The 20,878-nt window shown below is 46.7% G+C and overlaps 1 protein-coding gene across 3 annotated transcripts in view; it reads right to left on the reverse strand.

The window, feature by feature from the left end:
- GATAD2B (GATA zinc finger domain containing 2B) overlaps positions 1-15,158 on the reverse strand; it is a 123,801-nt gene extending 108,643 nt beyond the window's left edge. The window contains exon 1 of one of the 3 annotated variants that reach the window (XM_033924322.1): positions 14,942-15,155. The gene's annotated coding sequence lies outside the window, so the exon portion shown is untranslated. Of the gene's footprint in view, positions 1-14,941 lie in introns of all 3 variants that reach the window. The other 2 variants (XM_033924320.1, XM_033924319.1) reach the window with 2 other exon arrangements.
- Positions 15,159-20,878: the final 5,720 nt, after the last annotated feature.

The following is a 20,878-nucleotide window of genomic DNA, read 5'->3' on the forward strand; positions in this document are numbered from 1 at the left end:
GACTTGTTTCAGGCATCCGCCGGCCTGCCCTATGACCTGGTGAGCCAGGACAAGAGGGATCCCTCCCATCTCCTTGTCCTGGCTGACTTTTGACAATTTCTTTACCTCCCTCCTGCCTCCCCCCGCATACCTCTTTGAATCCCTGGTGGTCCAGTGGTTCCCCAGGCAGGAGCGAGTTTTCTGCGCTCCTGCCCCACACTGAGCCCCTCTGAATGGCTGCTGTGAGTTCTTGCTGTCCAGTGGTATACCAGGCAGGAGAGAGCTTTTTGCGCTCTTGCCTAGTGCTAAGCCACTCGCTGAATGACAGCCACCAGTTCTCACAGGACTCGTGAGAATTTGTGGCAGCCATTCAGGGAGCGACTCAGGGCCGGGCAGGAGCGCAAAAAAGCTCGTTCATGCCCGGTACACTGCTGGGCTGCGAAAACACAACAGCCATTCAGCGAGGGGCTGAGCGCAGGGCAGGAGTCCAAAAAGCTTGCTCCTGCCTGGTACACCGCTGGACAACCAGGGATTCAAAAAGGTACACGGGGGGAGGCAAAAAAATTGTTAGAATTGGCCACGATGGATGGGAGGGATCCCTTCTGTCCCGGCCTACTACTGGGTCATACAGCAGGCTCAGTGGAGGCCTGCAGGACATCGGGAGAGAGGGGTTACAGGGTAAAGGGCAGGGAAGGGGGGGACAGGGTAGAGAACCAGGGCAGGGGGGGCTGGGTGCAGATCCTGGCAAGGGGGCAGAGTGCAGATCTTGGCAAGGCACATGAATATTAACCCCTACACCCATCCCAGTTTATATTTGAGTCAACCTCCTTTTTTTTTTTTAGGGGGGGAAAGAGTGGATCGTCTTGTATTCAAGTATATACAGTAAGTAAAATTGAGGGGTTTTGAGGCAGATGGAGGCTTTAGAAAAAAATATAATTTAAAATCCAAGATGGCCACAGCCAGCAAAATTGTGCCAAAAATGGCCCATAAAGTACAAAAATGCAAGGAAAGTGGTTTTATAAGTAGGGGACCTTGGCTCTGGCTATAGAAACCTTCAAATTTCACTTTTGAAAGACCCCCCCCACACACACACATTTTCCCAATAACCTACTATGGTGCTTGCCTGCTTCAGCTTAGGAGTGCACTGGGACAAATGGAAAATAACTCTTGCCTCACAGGTTCATGGTATGAACTTGGTCTTTGGGTTGCCAGTAGGACCAATGTCAAACTGAGCCTCAACCCCCAGAAAAACTCATGCCGTGAAGGAGGAGTAAACCATGTAGTCAGCCCACTATTAAATGTAGCCAAGCCAGAGCCAAACAGTCTGCACTCAAGCTCCTGATAAATCAAGTATGCAAGCAGCTAAGCATGGGACAGCCTCTAAGCTCCAAAAAAATACAAAAACAGGTTGACTATCTAGGTGTCCCCGAGGGCTGATCCTGGGCACCGAGCCTCCAAATGGATACTAAGAAAAATACTTGAAAATAATAAAACTGTAGAGCAGAACAGAAACACCTCTGAGCAACTTGTTTGCAGAAAAGAAAACTTGAGAGGTCAGAAGCAGCTTTCTAGGAAGGAGGTGGAGTTCAAAGATGATTAATAGCATTCTGCAAGCAACTTGCGGGTTCAGATGCAAAACCTAGTGTTCAGGACTACTAGACACATTACACTTGAAAAGGTGTTATTTAAAACAAAAACATAGAAATCGTCTCAAACATTTAATCATTTTCCTTCAGGTATATAAAACAGAATACATATAAGCGAATCCTCCAAACTGGGATTTGACAGTTTACAAAATAAAATTTCTAAAAGTATTTCCAAGTAATTTCATTGAGTGTCCCCTGGTTTTTGACAAGGGTGAAATATTAATTCCCTTTTACCTGTTTTACCCCACTCAGGATTTGTAGGCCTCAATCATATCCCCCAAGAGAACCAGCCAGGAAACAAATGTCTCCCAGGGCACAGAAGAAATGGAAGAAGCTTCAATGGTCAAGGCACAACAAAACAGCTGAAGCCCTCCATGAATAGGAGGTACTAAAAAAGGCAGAGAAGACAGAAGCCCCCAGGAGACCAAAGGCTGTCCAAAGATCCGAACAGATTAAGAAAGGGCTCTGGCACCACAGCAGCTAGGAAGCGAAGGGCATACAGACACCAAGAAGCCATAGGGCACAGCTCCAGAAGGTGTCCTATCCAAGAAAGTCTTGTAACGGCAGGTCCCTGGAGTAGGGAAGAGTAACATACCTGAATTTCTGGTAAATTTTAATGAAGTGAACAGTTTCAAATAAAATACCAAATAAGAAGGTAATAAACCAAAAAGAGCCTTATAACAGATACACCCACATTTAAAAAGCACTCCGGCCTCAAAAGGCAGCCAATGTAATCTAGTATAAAAAGGACTAACATGATCATATTCTTGAGACCAAAAATCAAACGAACTGCTGTAATCTGAACTAAAGTCTTAATAAAATCTTTTTGGGAAGCCCCAAATAAACAATGTTACAGTAATCCAAAGTGGACAATACTGTAGACTGAACCAACAACCGAAAGGACTCTAGATCGAAATACTCCTTGATGGTCCTCAATTTCCACAAAATATCATTACTATTTTTTTTTTGTAATTGTTTATTTATAACAAAGAACCACACACCAACACAGCAGTACAGTACAAAAACATTACAGTCAATCAATTTGCAGAACAGCAATATCCTCTGATAACAACCCCTCCCCCCTAGCCCTCCCCCCCCCGTAACAGCATACAACACCCGTTATCCCCTGTAAACCAGAAATCCCCCCCAAGGGCTAAGCGCCCTAGTAAAAAGAAGGAGAAAAAGTACAGAATCGAACAAATAAAAGCACAAAACCAGAATAATACCAACCCCCCAATGCCCAAATCCATTCCAGGTTCAGCAATTCAACTGACAGCATAATTTGAGCATTACTTTTTTAAATTAATGAATCCATATGCTTCTTGAAAGTTAAACTATGATCTAGAATTATTCCCAAGATTTTCAAATTTGGGGCTCTCTCAAAACTTTGACCCTTCAGTTGAATAAATTTTTCCTGAATCTTATCATTAGGGCTAGCCCAAAAAAAACCAACAACTTAGGGCTCCTTTTATAAAGGTACGCTAGCGTTTTTAGCACGCGCACCGGATTAGCGCGCGCTATAAAAGCTACCGCCTGCTCAAGAGGAGGCAGTAGCGGCTAGCGCACGTGCGCTAAAACCACTAGCGTGCCTTTGTAAAAGCCCTTAGTGTTTTCAGAATTAAGCTTTAATCTAAATTGTAGCATCCACAATTCTACCTTTTCTAAAACATTAGAAATTTGAGAAATCAATTCATTCGAAACAGCCTTACAAGGGAACAAGATAGTAATATCATCTGCATATATATAAAACATAACATTTAAACTTTGAAGTAGATATGCCAAAGAAACTAAATATACATTAAATCAGTGGTCTCAAACTCGTGGCCCAGGGGCCACATGCGGCCCACCTGGTACTATTTTGCGGCCCACGGTCTATACTAGTGCTGTCCACTCTATGCAGTGTCCTCCGGTTTCCCCCTGGCCTCCCGCTCTTACCTTCAGATAATTACCGCAGCCTGCAGAGAGGATTGCCGGTGCTGTAGCGATCCTGGCAGGCTGCCAATCATCCTCAGCAGCATATTCCCTCTGCCGCGATCCTGCCCCAGACGTCAGAGGAGGGGCAAGACCCAAATATGCTGCGGAGGCCGATGGCAGCCTGCGAGGAATGCTAGAGCACCAGTGATCCTCTCTGAAGGCTGCGGTAATTAGTTGAAACTTAGACCGAGAGGCCGGGGGAAGCTGGAGGACACTGCAAAGAAGGGGGGAACATGTAGGCCTTCGAGGGGGGGGAAGATTTATAAACTATAAAGAGTTTTACTTCATGCAAAATTGTCATTTCTTTAATAAGACATTAACTATTTTTTTTTTTTTTTTGCGGCCCTCTAAGTACCTACAAATTCAAAATGTGGCCCTGCAAAGGGTTTGAGTTTGAGACCACTGCATTAAATAATGTTGGAGATAAAGGAGAACCCTGCGGAACTCCACATGAATTCTTCCAGGAGAAAGAGTATTTATCGTCAGAGAAAACTTCATATGTTCTGTTTCAGGAATCCACTAAACCAATTTTTTACGTTGCCTCTAATCCCAATTGAGTCCAAGCAGCCTAAGAGAAGATCAAAAGCGCTGTTCAGGTCCAACTGCAGAATTAGGGCACTAAAACCAATGCTAAGTAAAATATTAAGCTGATTTATTAAGGATGCTATTACTGTTTCTGTACTATATCCAGAACGGAACCCTGATTGGTTATCATGTAAAATGTTGACTTTATCCAGGTAATTTACTAATTCTGCATTTACCAATCCTTCCATTATTTTTTCAAACAATGGAATAGTAGCTACTGGTCTATAATTATTTTCACATATTAACGATTCCTTAGAGTTTTTCACAATAGGTGTAATTATAGAGTGGGGCAAAAAGGTGGTGGTATTGCCCTATATGTTCGGGAAGGAATAGAATCTGTAAGAGAGACTATGATGAAAGAGAAGCTGGAATCCCTCTGGATAAAGATTCCCAGACACAACGGTGCTGACACAAAGATTGTCCTTTACTACCAGGACAGAGGGAGGAGACAGACTCGGAAATGATAGAGGAAATTAAACACGAATGTGAGACAGGTAATGTCGTAATCTTGGGAGATTTCAATTTCCCGGGGATAGACTGGGACCTGGGAACCTCTAACTGTGGCAAGGAGGCAAAGTTCCTGGAAGGGCTAGGGGATTGCTTCTTGGAACAATTGGTGGGAGAGTCGACAAGAGGAAACGTCACCTTGGACTTGGTCCTAAATGGCATTACGGGACCGGCAAAGGAAGTAGAAGTCACGGTCCCGCTGGGGACGAGCAATCACAACATGATCAATTTCAAACTCGATGTCGGGAAGGGGAAAGGTACCAAAACCTCAACCATGATTTTAAAGTTTAAAAGGGGAAGATACGATAGCATGAGAGCCATGGTGAAATAATGGATCAAGAAATAGATGGGCAAAGTCAAAACGGTAGAACAGGCATGGTCCCTACTGAAAAATACTATCACGGAAGCACAAAGCCTCTACATTCCACAGATGTCCAAAGCAAAGAAAACTAAAGGCAAAAGAGAGCCGGCGTGGCTCACTAAAGAGATGAAGGAAGCCATAAAAGAAAAGAAACACTCCTTTAAAACATGGAAACGCACGAAAACAATCGATGCTTGGAACAAACACAAAGATGATCAGAAGAAATGTCACAGGGCGGTGAGGGATGCCAAAAAGGACTATGAGGAGAAAATAGCGAATGAGGCCAAAAACTTCAAGCCCTTCTTTAGTTACGTAAAAGGGAGAAAACCCGCAAAAGAGGTGGTGGGACCACTGGAAGACCAGGGAAGGAAAGGGTACATCAAGGAAGACAAACAAATTGCAGACAGACTAAATTCCTTCTTTGCATCTGTCTTTACGAAGGAGGACACCGCAACAATTCCAGAAGCAGTAAAAGTGTTCAAAGGAGTAACAACAGAGGACAGCCTCACCACAGTAGAAGTGGACTTGGACCAGATTTACCGCCAGATCGACAAACTCAAAAGTGACAAATCTCCTGGACCAGACGGAATTCATCCGAAAGTCTGAAAAGAGCTGAAAGTGGAAATCGGAGAACTATTGCAAAAACTAGTCAACCTGTCAATCAAAACAGTACAGATACCGGACGACTGGAAGATAGCGAATGTCACGCCGATATTTAAAAAAGGATCGAGAGGAGTGTCAGGCAACTATAGACCTGTTAGTCCCTGGGAAGATGGTTGAGGCGCTGATCAAGGATAGCATAATCCGGCACAGACACACACGACCTGATGAGAGTCAGCCAACATGGATTCAGGAAAGGGAAGTCATGTTTGACGAACCTACTTCAATTTTTTGAGACAGTGAACAGACAAATTGATAATGGAGAACTGGTGGATATTATATACTTGGATTTTCAGAAAGCGTTCGACAAGGATCCACATGTAAGACTCCTCAGGAAACTGCAAGGCCATGGAATAGAAGGAGATATACTAAGATGGATAGGCAAATGGCTGGAGAACAGAAGGCAGAGAGTGGGCATAAATGGTAAGTTCTCAGACTGGGAGAATGTGACTAACGGTATACCCCGGGGCTCGGTACTTGGGCCCATCTTATTTAATATTTTCATCAATGACCTAGAGGATGGAACATCCAGTGAGATCATCAAGTTTGCAGATGACACAAAGCTATGCCAGGCAATCAAATCACAGGACAGTGAGGAACTCCAGAGCGACTTGACTCGATTGGAGAAATGGGCAGATAAATGGCAGATGAAGTAATGTGGAAAAATGCAAAGTGATGCACTCAGGCAGAAAGAATAAGGAACACAAGTATAGGATGTCAGGTGCAACTCTGGGAAAAACCGAACAGGAAAAGGACCTGGGTGTACTAATTGATAGGACCCTGAAACCGTCAGCGCAATGTGCGGCGGCAGTGAAGAACGCAAACAGAATGCTAGGCATGATAAAGAAGGGAATCACGAGTAGATCGGAGAAAGTAATAATGCGATGGTCAGACCACATTTGGAATACTGCGTCCAACATTGGTCTCCATACCTAAAGAAGGATATAAGACTGCTGGAGAGGGTGCAGAGACGAGCAACAAAGCTAATGAAAGGTATGGAGAACCTGGATTACGAGGAACGACTTAAGAGACTGGGGTTGTTCTCCCTTGAGAAGAGGAGACTGCGAAGGGATCTGATCAAGACTTTCAAAATGCTGAAACGAATCAACAAAATAGAGCAGGAAAAACAGTTATTTACAATGTCCAATGTGACACGGACAAGAGGGCACGGACTGAAGCTGAGGGGGAACAAGTCCAAATATCAGGAGGTTCTGTTTCACGCAGCGAGTGGTGGACACCTGGAATGCTCTCCCAGAAGAGGTAATTGCGGAATCCACTGTTCTAGGATTTAAGGGTAAGCTAGATGTACATCTCCTTATGAGTGGCATAGAGTGATACGGGTAAGGGTAAACTAGATGCACATCTCCTTATGAGAAGCATAGAGTGATATGGGGACTAAAACTATGCCAGGGTACACCTGGCGGGGCCTCCGCGTGTGCGGATCGCCGGACTTGATGGACCTAGGGTCTGATCTGGAGATGGCAATTCTTATGTTCTTATGTAAATTTTGCTCAAATTGTCTCTTCCGCAACTGGACGATAACCTATGTCCATCCTATCATTCTCTCTGCAAGATACTCCCCAATCCCTATATGTGCTGTCTGTTCAATTAGATTGTAAGCTCTTCTGAGCAGGGATCTTGATTATATAGCATTGTGTACGCTTTTCAGCGCTATAGAAATGAAAAATGACCAATGTCAGTTTCTTGCTATTGGTTTGTTGCTGGCCAAACGCCATATCCTGCATGTCTGGATGGATGAGTGCTCGCCTGTTCCGCAGGCCTGGCTGGGTTCCATGCAGGAGATGGCGGGTTGGGAACTGAGAGGAGAGCGCAGGGATCAGAGAACGCGGAAGAAAAATTATTGGGCCCTGTGGCATGAGTTCCTTTCTTACCCGCTTGCGAGAGTGAGCCCTGTGTGAACCCCTTCGGCTGGTACTCTTTAGCCCCTGCAGGAACCACAGGGAGGGAGGGGAGTTGGGAGGGCAGTGGGTTTGGGAGGGGGTGAAATAAAATTTTAAAAAAGGGGTTTCTCTGTTGGTGTGGAACTTGAGTTCCTTCTGGGAGTCCAGTCTTCTTGGATCCTAGTGATGGTAGGGTTCCTCTTTCGTTCCTGCCATGTGTTTCGGGTGCCTGCCCCATTTGGTGGAGCCTGTTACGAGCACCCTTGTGTTGTACCATTTGTTTACCATGTTCTACTGGTTGGCTTTATTTTATTGCTGATGCTTGTTGTTTATTGTTTTTTCCTCACTGATGTGAAACTCAATAAAAACTTTTATTTAAAAAAAAAGAAATGATAAATAGTAGTAGCTCGATTTTTACGACTGAGAAAGAACTTTCCAGTATAGCCAAGATCTCATTCAAATCATTTCTTTCTGCTCAAGATTAGGCTTGAGGCCCAGATAATAACTGATCTTCCAAGGGCAGAACCCCTGCAGTATTCTTAGAAATAGCAGGTAAATAGTAACTCTTATTCAAAGGGGGAACAGCATCCGTAAGAATTTCTGAATTATCCAAAAGAAATTTTAAAAACATATCCACAGGAACCATACCCATTACTCCATGAACACTCTCAAATTCAGGGGAAGATTCTCAAAACCTACCCTGCCTTTAACGATGATCGCTAAACGGTTCCAGTCGGTTTAACATGAAAGTATTCTACCAGCCAATTATCAAAAGGGTTCACCGTGGTCTTTTTCAAGCTTCCAAGCAGACTCTGACACTGCCATGCAAATGTACTACAACAAGGTCATTAATATTTAAATGAGCACGCCGGGTGATTCCCTAACCTCACTGTCCTACATTTGCAGGCAAAATTTTCCAGCAGGATCTGAACTGTCTTAGCCTTACTTTCCGGTCAGTGCTTGAGCGCTGATTGGTACAGGCATTGACAAGAAAGTAAGGCTTGACAGCTCAGACCCCCATCCCCCCCAAATTAAAAAAAACCCGAATTCAAGGACAGTAGGAGGGATGTCCACTTCCTCCCGCCACTGGGATCCCTGCCCTCCAACAGCACTCGACACCCTCGGCAAGAGGGATGCCCACTCCCTCCTGCCACCAGTGATTTGCACCCCATCCCCCGACAAGCCCCCAGCAGAAGGGATGCAAACTCCCTCCTATCGCTGGTTTTTTTTCCATCCCCCATGACAGGAGAGATGCCCACTCCTTCCTGCTGCCAGAGATTCCCACCCCCCAACAACCCCTAGTAGGAGGGACGCCCACTCCCTCCTACCACCGGTGATGTTCACCCCCCCCTACAAAGGCAGAAGGGATGTTTACTCCCTCTTGCCACCAGTGATGCCCATCCCTCCCTGACATCCCCGTACCTTTAAATTGATAGCCGGCCAGAGGGATGCCTACTCCGGCTGCCAGGCCTGCCTCTTGAAAATGGCAGGCCTCCCCCCTTCCTGGTGCATCCTGGGATGCAGCAGGAAGGAACCTAAGGTGCTGATTGGCCCAAGCACTTAAGACTCCTCCCATAGGAGGGGAGCCCCTTAAATCTCTCCACAGTGCATCCCAGGAGGCACTGGGAAGGCCTGCCATTTTGAAGAGGCAGATCTGCCAGCCGGAGTGAGTAGGCATCTCTCCAGCCGGTCATCAACTGAAAGGTACAGGTGTGTCCGAAGGGCATCATTGGTGGCAGGAAGGAGTGGGCATCCCTTCTGCTGGGGGGTTCTTGGGGGGTGGGCATCACCAGCAGCAGGAGGAATCGGGCATCCCTCCTTCCCTTCTGCTGCAGTTGTCAGGGAGACCCTGGTGGCGGGAGGGAATGGGCATCCCTCTTGCCGTTCTTTGATTTGGGTCTCTTTTTTTATTTAGAGGTGTATTCTGCACATACACTTCCCTCCGAATCCGCGGTTTCAACATCCGCGGATTCGGTTATTCACAATTTTTTTTGGGGGGGGTGGCAGAGTTTAATTTTTGGGGCTATTTTTAAGCCTTACCTGGTGGTCTAACACAGGGGTGCCCAATAGGTCGATCGCGATCGATCAGTAGATCGCAAAGGCAACGTGAGTCGATCGCGGAGCCCATCCCAGGCTCCGTGATAGACTCGCGTTGCCTTCCGTTCTACCTGCTTCCTGACCCTGTAGAGAGGACGCTAAAGCGCCTGGCTAACCAATGTTCCTCACTCGACGTCAATTCTGACGTCAGAGTGGAAGTTCTGGGCCAGCCAATCGCTGCCTGGCTGGCCCGGAACTTCTTCTCCGATGTTAGAATTGACATCCGGCACTTCAGTATCCTCTTTACAGCGGTAGCCTGTTCCCTGATGGCGGCGGCAGTGGCTTGGGGGAGGGCAGGGAGACAGATAGAAAGGGGGCATGGAGAGAGAAAGACAAACATACAGAAATAAAGACAGGCAGGGAGACAGAAAGAAAGGGGAGGAGGGCATGGAGAGAAAAAGAAAAAATTGGGGGAGGGAATGAGGTCTGGAGGAGAGGAAGCATACAGGAGGCTGAAAGAAGGGAAGAAATATTGGATGCACAGAAAGAAGACAGTGCAACCAGAGACTCATTAAATCACTAGACAAGAAAGGTAGGAAAAATGATTTTATTTTCAATTTAGTGATCAAAATGTGTCTGTTTTGAGAATTTTTATCTGCTGTCTTTATTTTGCACTATGGCCCCCTTTTACTAAACCGCAATAGCAGTTTTTGGTGCAGGGAGCCTATGAGTTCGAGAGCAGCACAGTGCATTCATCGCAGCTCCCTTCGCTAAAAACCGCTATCGCGGTTTAGTAAAAAGGGAGGGGGTATATTTGTCTATTTTTTGTATAGTTGTTACTGAGGTGACATTGCATAAAGTCAACTGCCTTGACCTCTTTGAAAACCCGCGGAATATAAATGATAATTAACATTTTCTCTGCGTAGTTTGCTTTGTGTTTTTTTTTAAATTTTATTGTTGGTAGATCATTTTGATTTGGGCTCGCAAGCCCAAAAAGTGTGGGCACCCCTAGTCTAGCAGGTTTTTGGGGCAGGAGCAATCTTCCTACACTCCTTCCCCGTGCAGATCACTCATAGGAAATGGCTGCCATGAGCTCCTGTAGTCTCTCGAGACTACGACTCACCGCATCCATTTCCTATGAGTGATCTGCACGGGGCAGGAGTGTAGGAATCCCCGAAAGCTCGCTAGACCACCAGGTAAGGTCCGGGATGGTTTGTCTGAGTGAGAGTTTGTATTTAAAGCATGGGAGGGAGGCGGGGGTGGGTCAGAGCCAGCCGAGAAGTTATTCACGGTTTTTCACACTTTGCGGTCCGGCTCTGCACCTATCCCCCGTGGATATGGAGGGAGAAGTTTATACCGATTGCTTTCACTAGCGACTTGTCCCATGCAAATTTAGTGACCCTCCATGGACCTCATTTGCAAGCACAGGTTTTAGAGAATCACTCGTCTTTTTCAAATCGCTATATTTATGGCCACGACAGCGTTCAGATTTTAGCACGAGTGTTAGAGAATCCTCTCTTCAGTCTACTTTTAAAATTCTCCAGTTTTTCTATGGATAATTTTTTGATCTTTAGTAACTAGAAACAATTAATTTAAGATCATACACTTCAAGCTGCGTTTATATGAGATTTGATCTGGCATTCATGTTGCATTTTATCCACAGACTAAGACAATGTATCAGCTTTACTCACACAAGCATAGCTGTGTCTTTCTACCAGGGTCTGGGCTTCACCTTGTGTGTATATACAGGTATTGTAATATTCCTCGACACAAACTTTCTATACCTGATATGCTTTTATTATATGAAATATTGTAAAATAAACTTACCGGTACATAAACATCCTGCATCTCCAGAAACTAGTGTTCCACTTTTGTGTTTGTGGTTTCTACCAGAGTCACCACTTTGGGGGTTGCTAATTCCTTCGCTACTCCAATGCTTTCCTGCTCACCCACAAACTCCAAGGGTGGGATTCCACCACTTCTGGTTCCTAATCCAGTGCTTTCTGCTGAAATAGCAGTCAAGACTGCAACCCTGGTTGCTGCTGGACAAGCAGTGTGTTGGCTGCCAAGGGTGGGGGTGGAATGATGCGTCATGCCCCAATAGGTCAAACCCTCCTTCATGTAACCTCTGCTCAGGGCCCTCCTTGGCTGACTGGCTAGTTCATAGCTCAAACATTTGTTGGAATGGAGACGAAGCTACTTTGGTGGCAGTACAGCTTTCACTGTCCCCCTTCTTTTTAATATGAGGCATATCGCTGGGAGGAAAAAAAAGTAAAACTCACTCCACCTTCGCAAAGTTACAGGAACATTGTAGAAAGTCCAGTTGACATCTTGACCATACCACATCTATCCCCTATATGCAACCAATCTGAGATAATCTGTTCAATAAGATAGATTGATCTTTGGTATTGAAAGCCACCCTGAAAACCAACAATGCCAGGAGAATATGTGGGGTGTGTTTCCTCACCTATTTCAACAACCTCAGAAATCCATCAAATCTAAGACAAAAAGCAGCTAAATGCTAACCACTTTTCTAAAGTCTAAGGTCTTGTAAGGTTATTTAATTTATATTTGTGTTAATTTTATTTACCACTTTGGGTTATTTTCTGTAAAACTGGTAAATAATTATGATTCTTAATAATCAGTTTTATTAACCTGTATAAGCAGGTTTAGCTGTACAGAAGCAGTAGACAAATGCCTATGGACAGCTGCTCTCCCTGTTGAGTCACTTTCCTGCATTTTAAGTTGAGCCTCTCTTTTGGGAAGAGGCAATACTGGGTAGCTTGATTGTCCATTTCCCACAGGACAGCCAAGGTTATAAGTGCACTTCTGACAGAAAGCATATGATGAACAACAGAATTAAACAGAATCCTATATTAAAACAAAATACACAACACTGCAACAGTAATCATAGAGCATCCTCATTCCAGGTACAGAAGGAAGGCTGACATGCCAGCATTTCATCCTCTTCAGACATACAAGTGGTGCCTCACACAACGAACTTAATTCGTTCCAGGAGCAAGTTTGTTATGCGAAAAGTTCGTTATGTGAAACGCGTTTTCCCATAACAATACATGTTAAAAAAAATAATTTGTTCTGTAGCATAAAATATGCTAAGATGACATAAAAAAAGATAAATTTGTCAAAATGGTGAAAATGGTGGTCTTGCTGAGGCCAAACTCTTTGACGAGGTCACACTGTTTTACCCCACATTCACTCCTTCTAATTATTTCCCGTTTCATTTCAACAGAAATCACCTTCCTGCTTTTTTTAGAAGCCATGATATATAAAAAATATTGAGTTTATCTTAAAAGGACGACTGTATACAGTGAGAGAGGGCAGAGTCTCAGCGGCAAAAACTGGGACTTAACTTTTCTTTTTTTCTAGCATCGGGGAAGCGGCGAGAGTAGCTCCGCCCCCCCCAACGCATCAGCAGTAGGCGCCGGGCCCCTCCATAAAAGGAGGCGAGCCGACGGTCCGCCACTGCACAGGGAGCCAGGCGAAGGGCTGTGAGAGAGGGCAGTTAAGCGCAGTGACTAACGACTGCCTGCAGTGCCTGCGCGGAAGGATGCAATACATCGGCAGCTCGGGCGACTTCATTGTGTGAAACGAAGTTCGTTGTATGAATCAAGACATGAAGTTCGTTGTGTGCAGCGTTCGCTGTGCGAGGCGTTCGTTGTGTGAGGCACCACTGTATTCTATTTCTTGTTTCTATAGTGTTACTTGACACATGCAGCACTGCACACATTATAGGCAGATGCTGCCTTTGTCTCTAGTAGGCAATGAAAGGTTAAGTGACTTGCGCAGGGTCACAGGACTGCAGTCCAATGCACTATAAGGCTATTTCTCAACTCCATATAGTGTATATAGAACTTCAGCCTTCTTCTCCATCTCTCCTTTTCCCCCTCCAAAATAAAAAAAAAAAGTTAAAGCTGAGCTACAAAACTTAATCTATAGAAGACAGAACAGCTTCCAAAATAGACTATTTCAAGCATCACTTGATCGAGGGCAGATGTGTGAATTCCTAAACAGGAATTCGTATAGAAATCACATCGCAACCACACCTTCATGCGAGCATGTAATGCAACTAATTACCCTACAGAAAGGACTCGATCAAACCCGGCTGGAGCAACCTTTTAAGAAACCAAGGCAACACACGCTCACATACATGGCAATCATTAGAGCACAGTCCTGCCTCTTGCTCCGATAACTGACAGCTGTCATTGTGGGAGATGCCAAAAGAACATTTATGCTAGCTGGCTCCTGAGGCCAAGACGACTTCCTCCTCCTCTCTCCCCATCCTCGCTCTGTACTAGGCCAGTGAAGGCAAAAGGCCGGGGTTCCATATCCAATCAATTACCCCGGTGGCCACAGCCAGACAGCGGCCATTAAAACGTTCATTTTGTCAAACAGCCGAGAAGCAAATCATCATCAGCCTTGTGCAAAGTTCCATATCTATCATCCGAAATGAAAAAGGAACAAGGGCTTCTCAGGGCACAGGAAAAAGCCATTCTCATTCCCTGTAGAGCAGGGGGGGGTCTCCAAGTCCCTCCTCGAGGGCCGCGATCCAGTCGGGTTTTCAGGATTTCCCCAATGAATATGCATGAGATCTATGTGCATGCACTGCTTTCAATGCATATTCATTGGGGAAATCCTGAAAACCCGACTGGATTCCGGCCCTCAAGGAGGGACTTTGAGATCCCTGCTGTAGAGCTATATAGCTGCTGAAGACCCACCTCTGATGGGTCTCTAAGAGCTTGCACATGCCCTGCCAGTGCTTTCAAGAACAAATCCTGATGCATCTTTTTTTGGGGGGAGGGGGGTTTAAATAGTGACCCCCCCCCAAAAAAAAAAAAAACAAATCCTAGGAGAGAGAATCTAACAGTGTCTGCCGCTCAGCCTAACCAGCAAGGGAAAAGGCTGTGCTTGGGACCGATTCTCAGGAAACACAGACGTCCAAATGTCTACTTTCATCCTGGAGAGAGATGTTTTGCAGGGAAAGCAATGCAACAGCTTTACGTGCAAAGTGATACTCAGGGACCAGGAGCGAAAAGCCAGAAGGAGGGGGGGGGTCATTAAAGTGAGGGGGGGGCACATGGGAGAAATCCGAGGGAATCTGGGCTGAAGCGAGGGGATGACAGATAAGGAAGGGAGGGTAAGAGAGGCAGCGGGGGGGGGGGAGCGAATGAGGGACGTGAGGCGGGGCGAGGAGGATGCGCGAGGGGGTTGGGGGGGGAGGGGAGGCTCTGGACGGCGGCCTCCTCTCTAGGCCCGACGCACCCCGGCCTCACCTGGCGGCGGCCTCTCCGGCTCCTCGTTGTCGGGCGGCGGCGGCGGCAGCGACGCTCCTGCGTCCCCGGTCTCCGCCGTCGCGGCGGGAAGGGGGCGGCGCGTCTGGCGCGAGCGCAGCCACTGCGGGCGGTAGACAGCCGGCACCAGCACCGGCGGCGACACACAAACAATGACGCTGATTGGACGAGTGCCAACGAGCCGGGTCCGCCCAGCGAGCGGGCGGCGGCGTGGATTGGCCCGTGCGAAAACCCCGCCCCCCGTCCCTTCTCGATTGACCGCCTCCGGCTCCAATGAAAGTGCGGGGCACACAGCGGACGGCGCCCGCCTCTTTGAAAACCCGGGGGCCGCCAAGAGCTAATTGGTGGGCGACGCTGCTACTCAGCGCTCCATGCAAATTTATTTTACGCCTCCGGCGCTCAGTGGTGAGCCGTAAGCTGATTGACGGGGGCCCGGCGTGGAAGCGGCGGCCAGTTGGAGGTGGGAGGTGACCGGCGCTTTGAGTGACACTTGCGGCAGCCATTCCTAGCGCCAGCAGAGAATGCGCGCGGGGACCGGCTTCCGCTGTGGCTAACTAGTGAGTGGCGGGTCCGGAAAGCGGCGGAGGGGAGCCGCTTCGCTTGAGTTCCCGCCTGGACCGCGTTCTCGTAGGACGGACAGGCAAAGGTCTGCCAGCCCCCCCCCCCCCCAAGGCCAGTCGGAGCAAGCGCGAGCTGCGTGTGCCTGCACGTTCTTGCATTGTACTGGCTGAGCCCCGCCAGCAGGGGGCCGATGAGAGCGACGTGCTGAAAGGTGCGCAGAGTCGCTCCCGTTCCTTCCTGCCACGGACCGGAAGGAGCCGGAGCAGGCAGTAAGGACGGGGGGGGCAGCCTTGCTGACCTCTTCACCCCCCCCCAAAAAAAAAAAAAAAAAAAACAACACACAGGCAGGCCTTAAGGGACCCCGAAGAGAATGAGGAAGACCGACTGGAGAAACGAAAGCGGAAGTAAACGCTTTCTTTTGCTACTGAACATCGTCGTGAAGAGCCCCTGCCTTTACTGCGGCTGGTGGGGGTCCCGAGGAAGAGATCTTCAGCTGGGACACTTGGGGGGGGGGGGATCTCTGCTAGTTCGGCTAGTTAATACTTTACATTTGGGCAGAGGACCCGGTGATGCCTTAACCCCCCCCCCCCCTAGGGTCTGGCTCTCCCATTGAATACACTAAAAACAGCGGCCATGCACCTAGCCCGAGTCTAGCAGATTCGAGTTCATAAACTCAAAATAAAAGCCCCTTTTTCTAGCTACGTTAGTTCCAGGGTGTCGCTCCTGCTAATTCTCTTTCCAGTGGCTGCGAGCCAGTTGGAGTTACTCATCTTTATTTATTTATTCCATTTTCTATACCAGGGGTCTCAAAGTCCCTCCTTGAGGGCCGCAATCCAGTCGGGTTTTCAGGATTTCCCCAATGAATATGCATGAGATCTATGTGCATACACTGCTTTCAATGCATATTCATGGGGGGGAAACCTGACTGGATTGCGGCCCTCAAGGAGGGGCTTTGAGATCCCTGTTCTATACCCTTCTCCCAAGGGAGCTCGGAACCGTTTACATTAATTTATTCAGGTACTCAAGCATTTTTCCCTCTCTATCCCGGTGGGCTCACAATCTATCTAATATGGCTGGAGCAATGGGGGGATTAAGGGCTAGCACCAGCAGGATAAACATTTCAGTTCTAATCAAAAATAGAAAATAAAATTCTTTTTCTACCTGTTGTTGTCTGGTCATTATTCAAATCGTGTTGGTCCTGGGCTCTGGTTTCTGTGTCTTCTGTTAACTCGCTTGCCTGGGTCTCCTGCCTATTTGACATTTTCTTCTTTCTCCGTCCATCCATCTTCTATCTCTGTTCTTCCCTTCCCTCCCCCAGAGGTCTGGCATCTTTCCTTTTTTTTAGTCTCCATCCCTGCAGTTCAGCATTTCTCTAATGACACCCCCCCCCCCTCCCTTCTCCATAGGATCCGATAAGGCAATACTCTTGGGCTCTTCGGGCCACCGGCAGCATAAATAAAGCTTTCCCTCTGCTACTGCTTCACATCTAAGTGGGGCCAGGAAACGGTAGCAGAGGGAAAGCTCCCAGCCATGGAAGGCAGTGTGTTTACTTCATTCAGGCTGCCACTGGACCAAAAAATGAAAGAGCGGCTGCAGCGATGGATCCCATCATCCCCAGAACCACCATCTCTCCTTTTCTAAACTACCCTTTCATCCAGCATCTCTCCCTCCCCCACTACACCAGGGTCTATCAACTCTCCCTTTCTCTTCCCAACTGTCCTATCCAATATCTCTACACTCCCTCCCTGCACACCACCCCTTGGGTCTAACTTCTCTCCCTCCATCCCATTGTCCATCATCTCTCTCCCTCTCCTCTGTTTTCAGACCCATTTTTTCTTTCCCTTCACCTCCCCCGCTCAGTCTGCCATATACCCCTCCCTCCATGTACTTCTAATAGCTACTACACCAGGGAGCCCTTCTAAAAGCTGGCATGTTTCCTCCTCTCCACCATCATCTGGCATCCCACCTGCTCTCCCGGTCTCACTTTAAAAACTAATTACGGCCTGTGAAGGATAGCTGATGCTCTTTCCCTCTGCTGCGGTCCACTCCAGACCAAACAGGACATTAGGGCAGAGGGAAAGTGCACCAGTGATCCTCCACAGGCCGTAATTAGTTTTTAAAGTGAGACGGGAGGCAAATCGGGTAACACTAGCTTGTGGGTCCAGACGGCTTCCCTCCCTCCCTGCCACAAACCTTGCAGAGTGAGCCATTGAACACAGGCTTCCTTGACGATGCTCGTGGCCTTCCCTCTGCTGGGCTTATGTCGCAACTTCCTTTCTTTGTAAAAAAAAAAAAAATGAAGTTGCATCATAAGGAGAAGCCTAGCAGAGGGAAGGCCACAAGCACAGTTCAGCAGCCCTGTGTAGAGACTGGCTTGCTCTGCAAGGTGTGTGCCAGCGGCAGGGAGGGAGGGAAGCAGGCTGGAGCTGCCAGAGCCTCCAAACGCACCAGTGAGATGGTAGGATATTGGGGAGCTGTGGTGGGTAGGATTCCCCACGGGCACATAGCTTTTTACCACTCCATGGAGTGGTGAAAAGGTTTGTCCCCATGCTGACAGTGAACAGATATAGATTTTACCTGTTCCTGTGGCTGTACTGCGGTCACTGTGTCATTCTCTAACCCTGGGCAAATCACTTAATCCTCCACTGCTCCAGGTACATTAGATAGATTGTGAGCCCACCAAGTCAGATAGGGAAAATGCTCAAGTACCTGATATGTAACTGTGTTCTGAGCTCCTTTGGGAGAACAAGCTAAAAATTAAAATAAAACTTCTACAAGCGAGTTGAGGTGTCTTTTGCTCTGCACTACATTTGTTATTTTCAGGTTTCCCTGTGCAAAGATGGTTCCCCAGTAGTCCTGGGACAGCTCTGCCTAGGAAAAGTGTCAAGACATTTGGGTCTGTAGCTAGGACCACCACACTTTTAAAAAAGCACCTGCCTGGCTGGCCTGCTCTACACTTGGAAGCTCGGCCATAGGACCCCTGTGAGTGGTGCTCGAGTGTAGGCCGATTAGACCCTGCAACTGGCCAGGAAGCTTGGCTGCATCCATCCCTGAAGCATCATGTGGGGGGGGGGAGTGTGAAGGTTTGAGAGTTTCAGGTTATAGAACTTGAATAAAAGGCAGCCTGAAGAGACAAGCCGATGGAGCCACCCTTCTTTGTCTGAGGCAGAAATTCCTTCTCCATTTCCAGCTGCACTGAGAAGCTGATGCAGGCATGGCACTTGGCAATTCTGTCAGTACTGCTCATTACTGTCTATGGGAAAATTGGGGTGGAACTAAATTAAGCAAAACTAAGGATTTCTAAGGTTGCCCCAAGGGCCCCCACCTCCAAAATCCTATTTTGACAATTTTGGTTGTTTTAGTTTTGTTCTCACGGGCCATTTTTGGCACCAGAATTGTTGCCATGGTGGCCATCTTGGATTTCCCAATTTTATTTTAAAAGCCTCTGTCTGTCTTCAAAACACTTCAAATTTTGGTTTGTGATTTACTCCTTAGGTAGTTTGACCCCTGTATCATGCCATGTTTGTGCCGGATGGGTGCCTATGTGTCCGTGTGCGGCGGGGCATGCGGGTGGGAGGGTTGAGAACCATTGGTTAGCTCTGTGGGTTAGCATGGCTGGTCCCTCTTTAATCTTATCTATTAGCTTTCTGCAGATGATTGGGCATCTCTCTCTCCCTTTCCTTACCCTAACTCCTGCAGCCCGGCCTGGCCCTTACCAGACTAGCACAAAACCAATTTCTTTTTAAATCTGTAATTCATCACTAGCAATGTCAACTAGAGGAGCAGTGGATGTAATCCCAGCATTAGCAGATGGGGAACTCATTGCATTAGAGGACACTCAAGTTATAATTTCAACTTTGTTGGTAACTCATGTCAGAAAGATAAATTGCTAGTTTTAAAGAATTACTTTAAATATAAAAAGTTGTTTTTTGCGGGAGCCAATTCAAATTTTTCACGATGTAACAAGAGCCACTCAGGAACATGGGAAACAGTTCTTGGCCCTGGAGAAGCGGAGACTCAGAGGATACATGATAGAGACATACAAGATCATGAAAGGCATAGAGAAGGTGGAAAGGGACAGATTCTTCAGCCTATTGGGAACCACAAGAACAAGGGGGCACTCGGAGAAATTGAAAGGGGTCAGGTTCAGAACCAATGCTAGGAAATTCTTTTTCACTCAGAGGGTGGTGGACACTGGAATACGCTTCCGGAGGTTGTGATAGGACAGAGTACATTACGGGGTTTCAAAGGGATTGGATAAATTCCTGAAGGATTCGGAGATCGAGGGATACAGATAGGGATAGAGATAGGACTATGAAAGGTTAATAGATAGAAGGAAAAAGGGGAATGAAGGGTTTCAGACAAAGGATCACTTTACAGGTCATGGACCTGATGGGCCGCCGCGGGAGTGGGCTGCTGGGCGCGATGGACCTCTGGTCTGACCCAGCGGAGGCAACTTCTTATGTTCTTATGGAGCAATGTTTTTCCTACATTTCCCCTGTAGTTGTATTTTACATTATCAGGGTACACAATTTATATTTTTTGATCATTCTCATTTGGAGAAATTTCTATTGGAAAACGAAAAAAGGGTAATTAAAACAGAAAATGAATCTCAAATGTTTATAGTTAGAATGATAACTGGATTTCCATCAGGAATTATTTACTTTTAGTTTATCCTCGCAAATCTTTCCTTGAAGTATACTTTAAAATGAGTTTCTTTCTATTTGTAATATTTCTTGTAAAATAAGTTTCACCAGTTATTCTTTTCTTGTATATCTACATTTTAAACGGTATATAAATGAAAAAAATAAATACTAAATTAAAAAAAAAAGATCTGTAATTCATCAGGTCGGACGGATCCCCAAACAGGACCTGTTCAAGCTCTGTCCGCCACCAAAAAGGGGACCAGGAGTCATAAAACAAATTCCAGCAGCCCTAACAGGGGGAGCTGTAATTTTTTTCCTATCTCACCTGCTTAGAGACTGAGAAAGACTGGTTTAGGAGGGGCAGTCTCAGCTAATATACTACAAACAAAAGTTTTGGTCTTAATCTCTACCTGCTGGTCATAGTGAGATATAACCCATCAGTAAAGAATTGTACCAGTCTAGAGGGCAATTCAGAATTGAAATTACTAAATTAAAAAAAAAAAAAAGATCTATAGTTTATCAAAACGCTAGGACTCTCTAACCCAAATTGATGGCACCTAACATGCCCAGCCCAGCCTTTCCTTCCTGTTTTGTTCTACATACTATTAACACTGAAGGAGAGCTGGAGATGGGCATGGACACAGCTGAAAACACTTGTTCTGCTCCCTTTTCAGCCCCTCCCATCCAGGCAATATAAAATAGAGAGGGTTCT

Source organism: Geotrypetes seraphini, chromosome 16, assembly GCF_902459505.1.
Source record: "Geotrypetes seraphini chromosome 16, aGeoSer1.1, whole genome shotgun sequence".
NCBI lineage: Eukaryota > Metazoa > Chordata > Amphibia > Gymnophiona > Dermophiidae > Geotrypetes > Geotrypetes seraphini.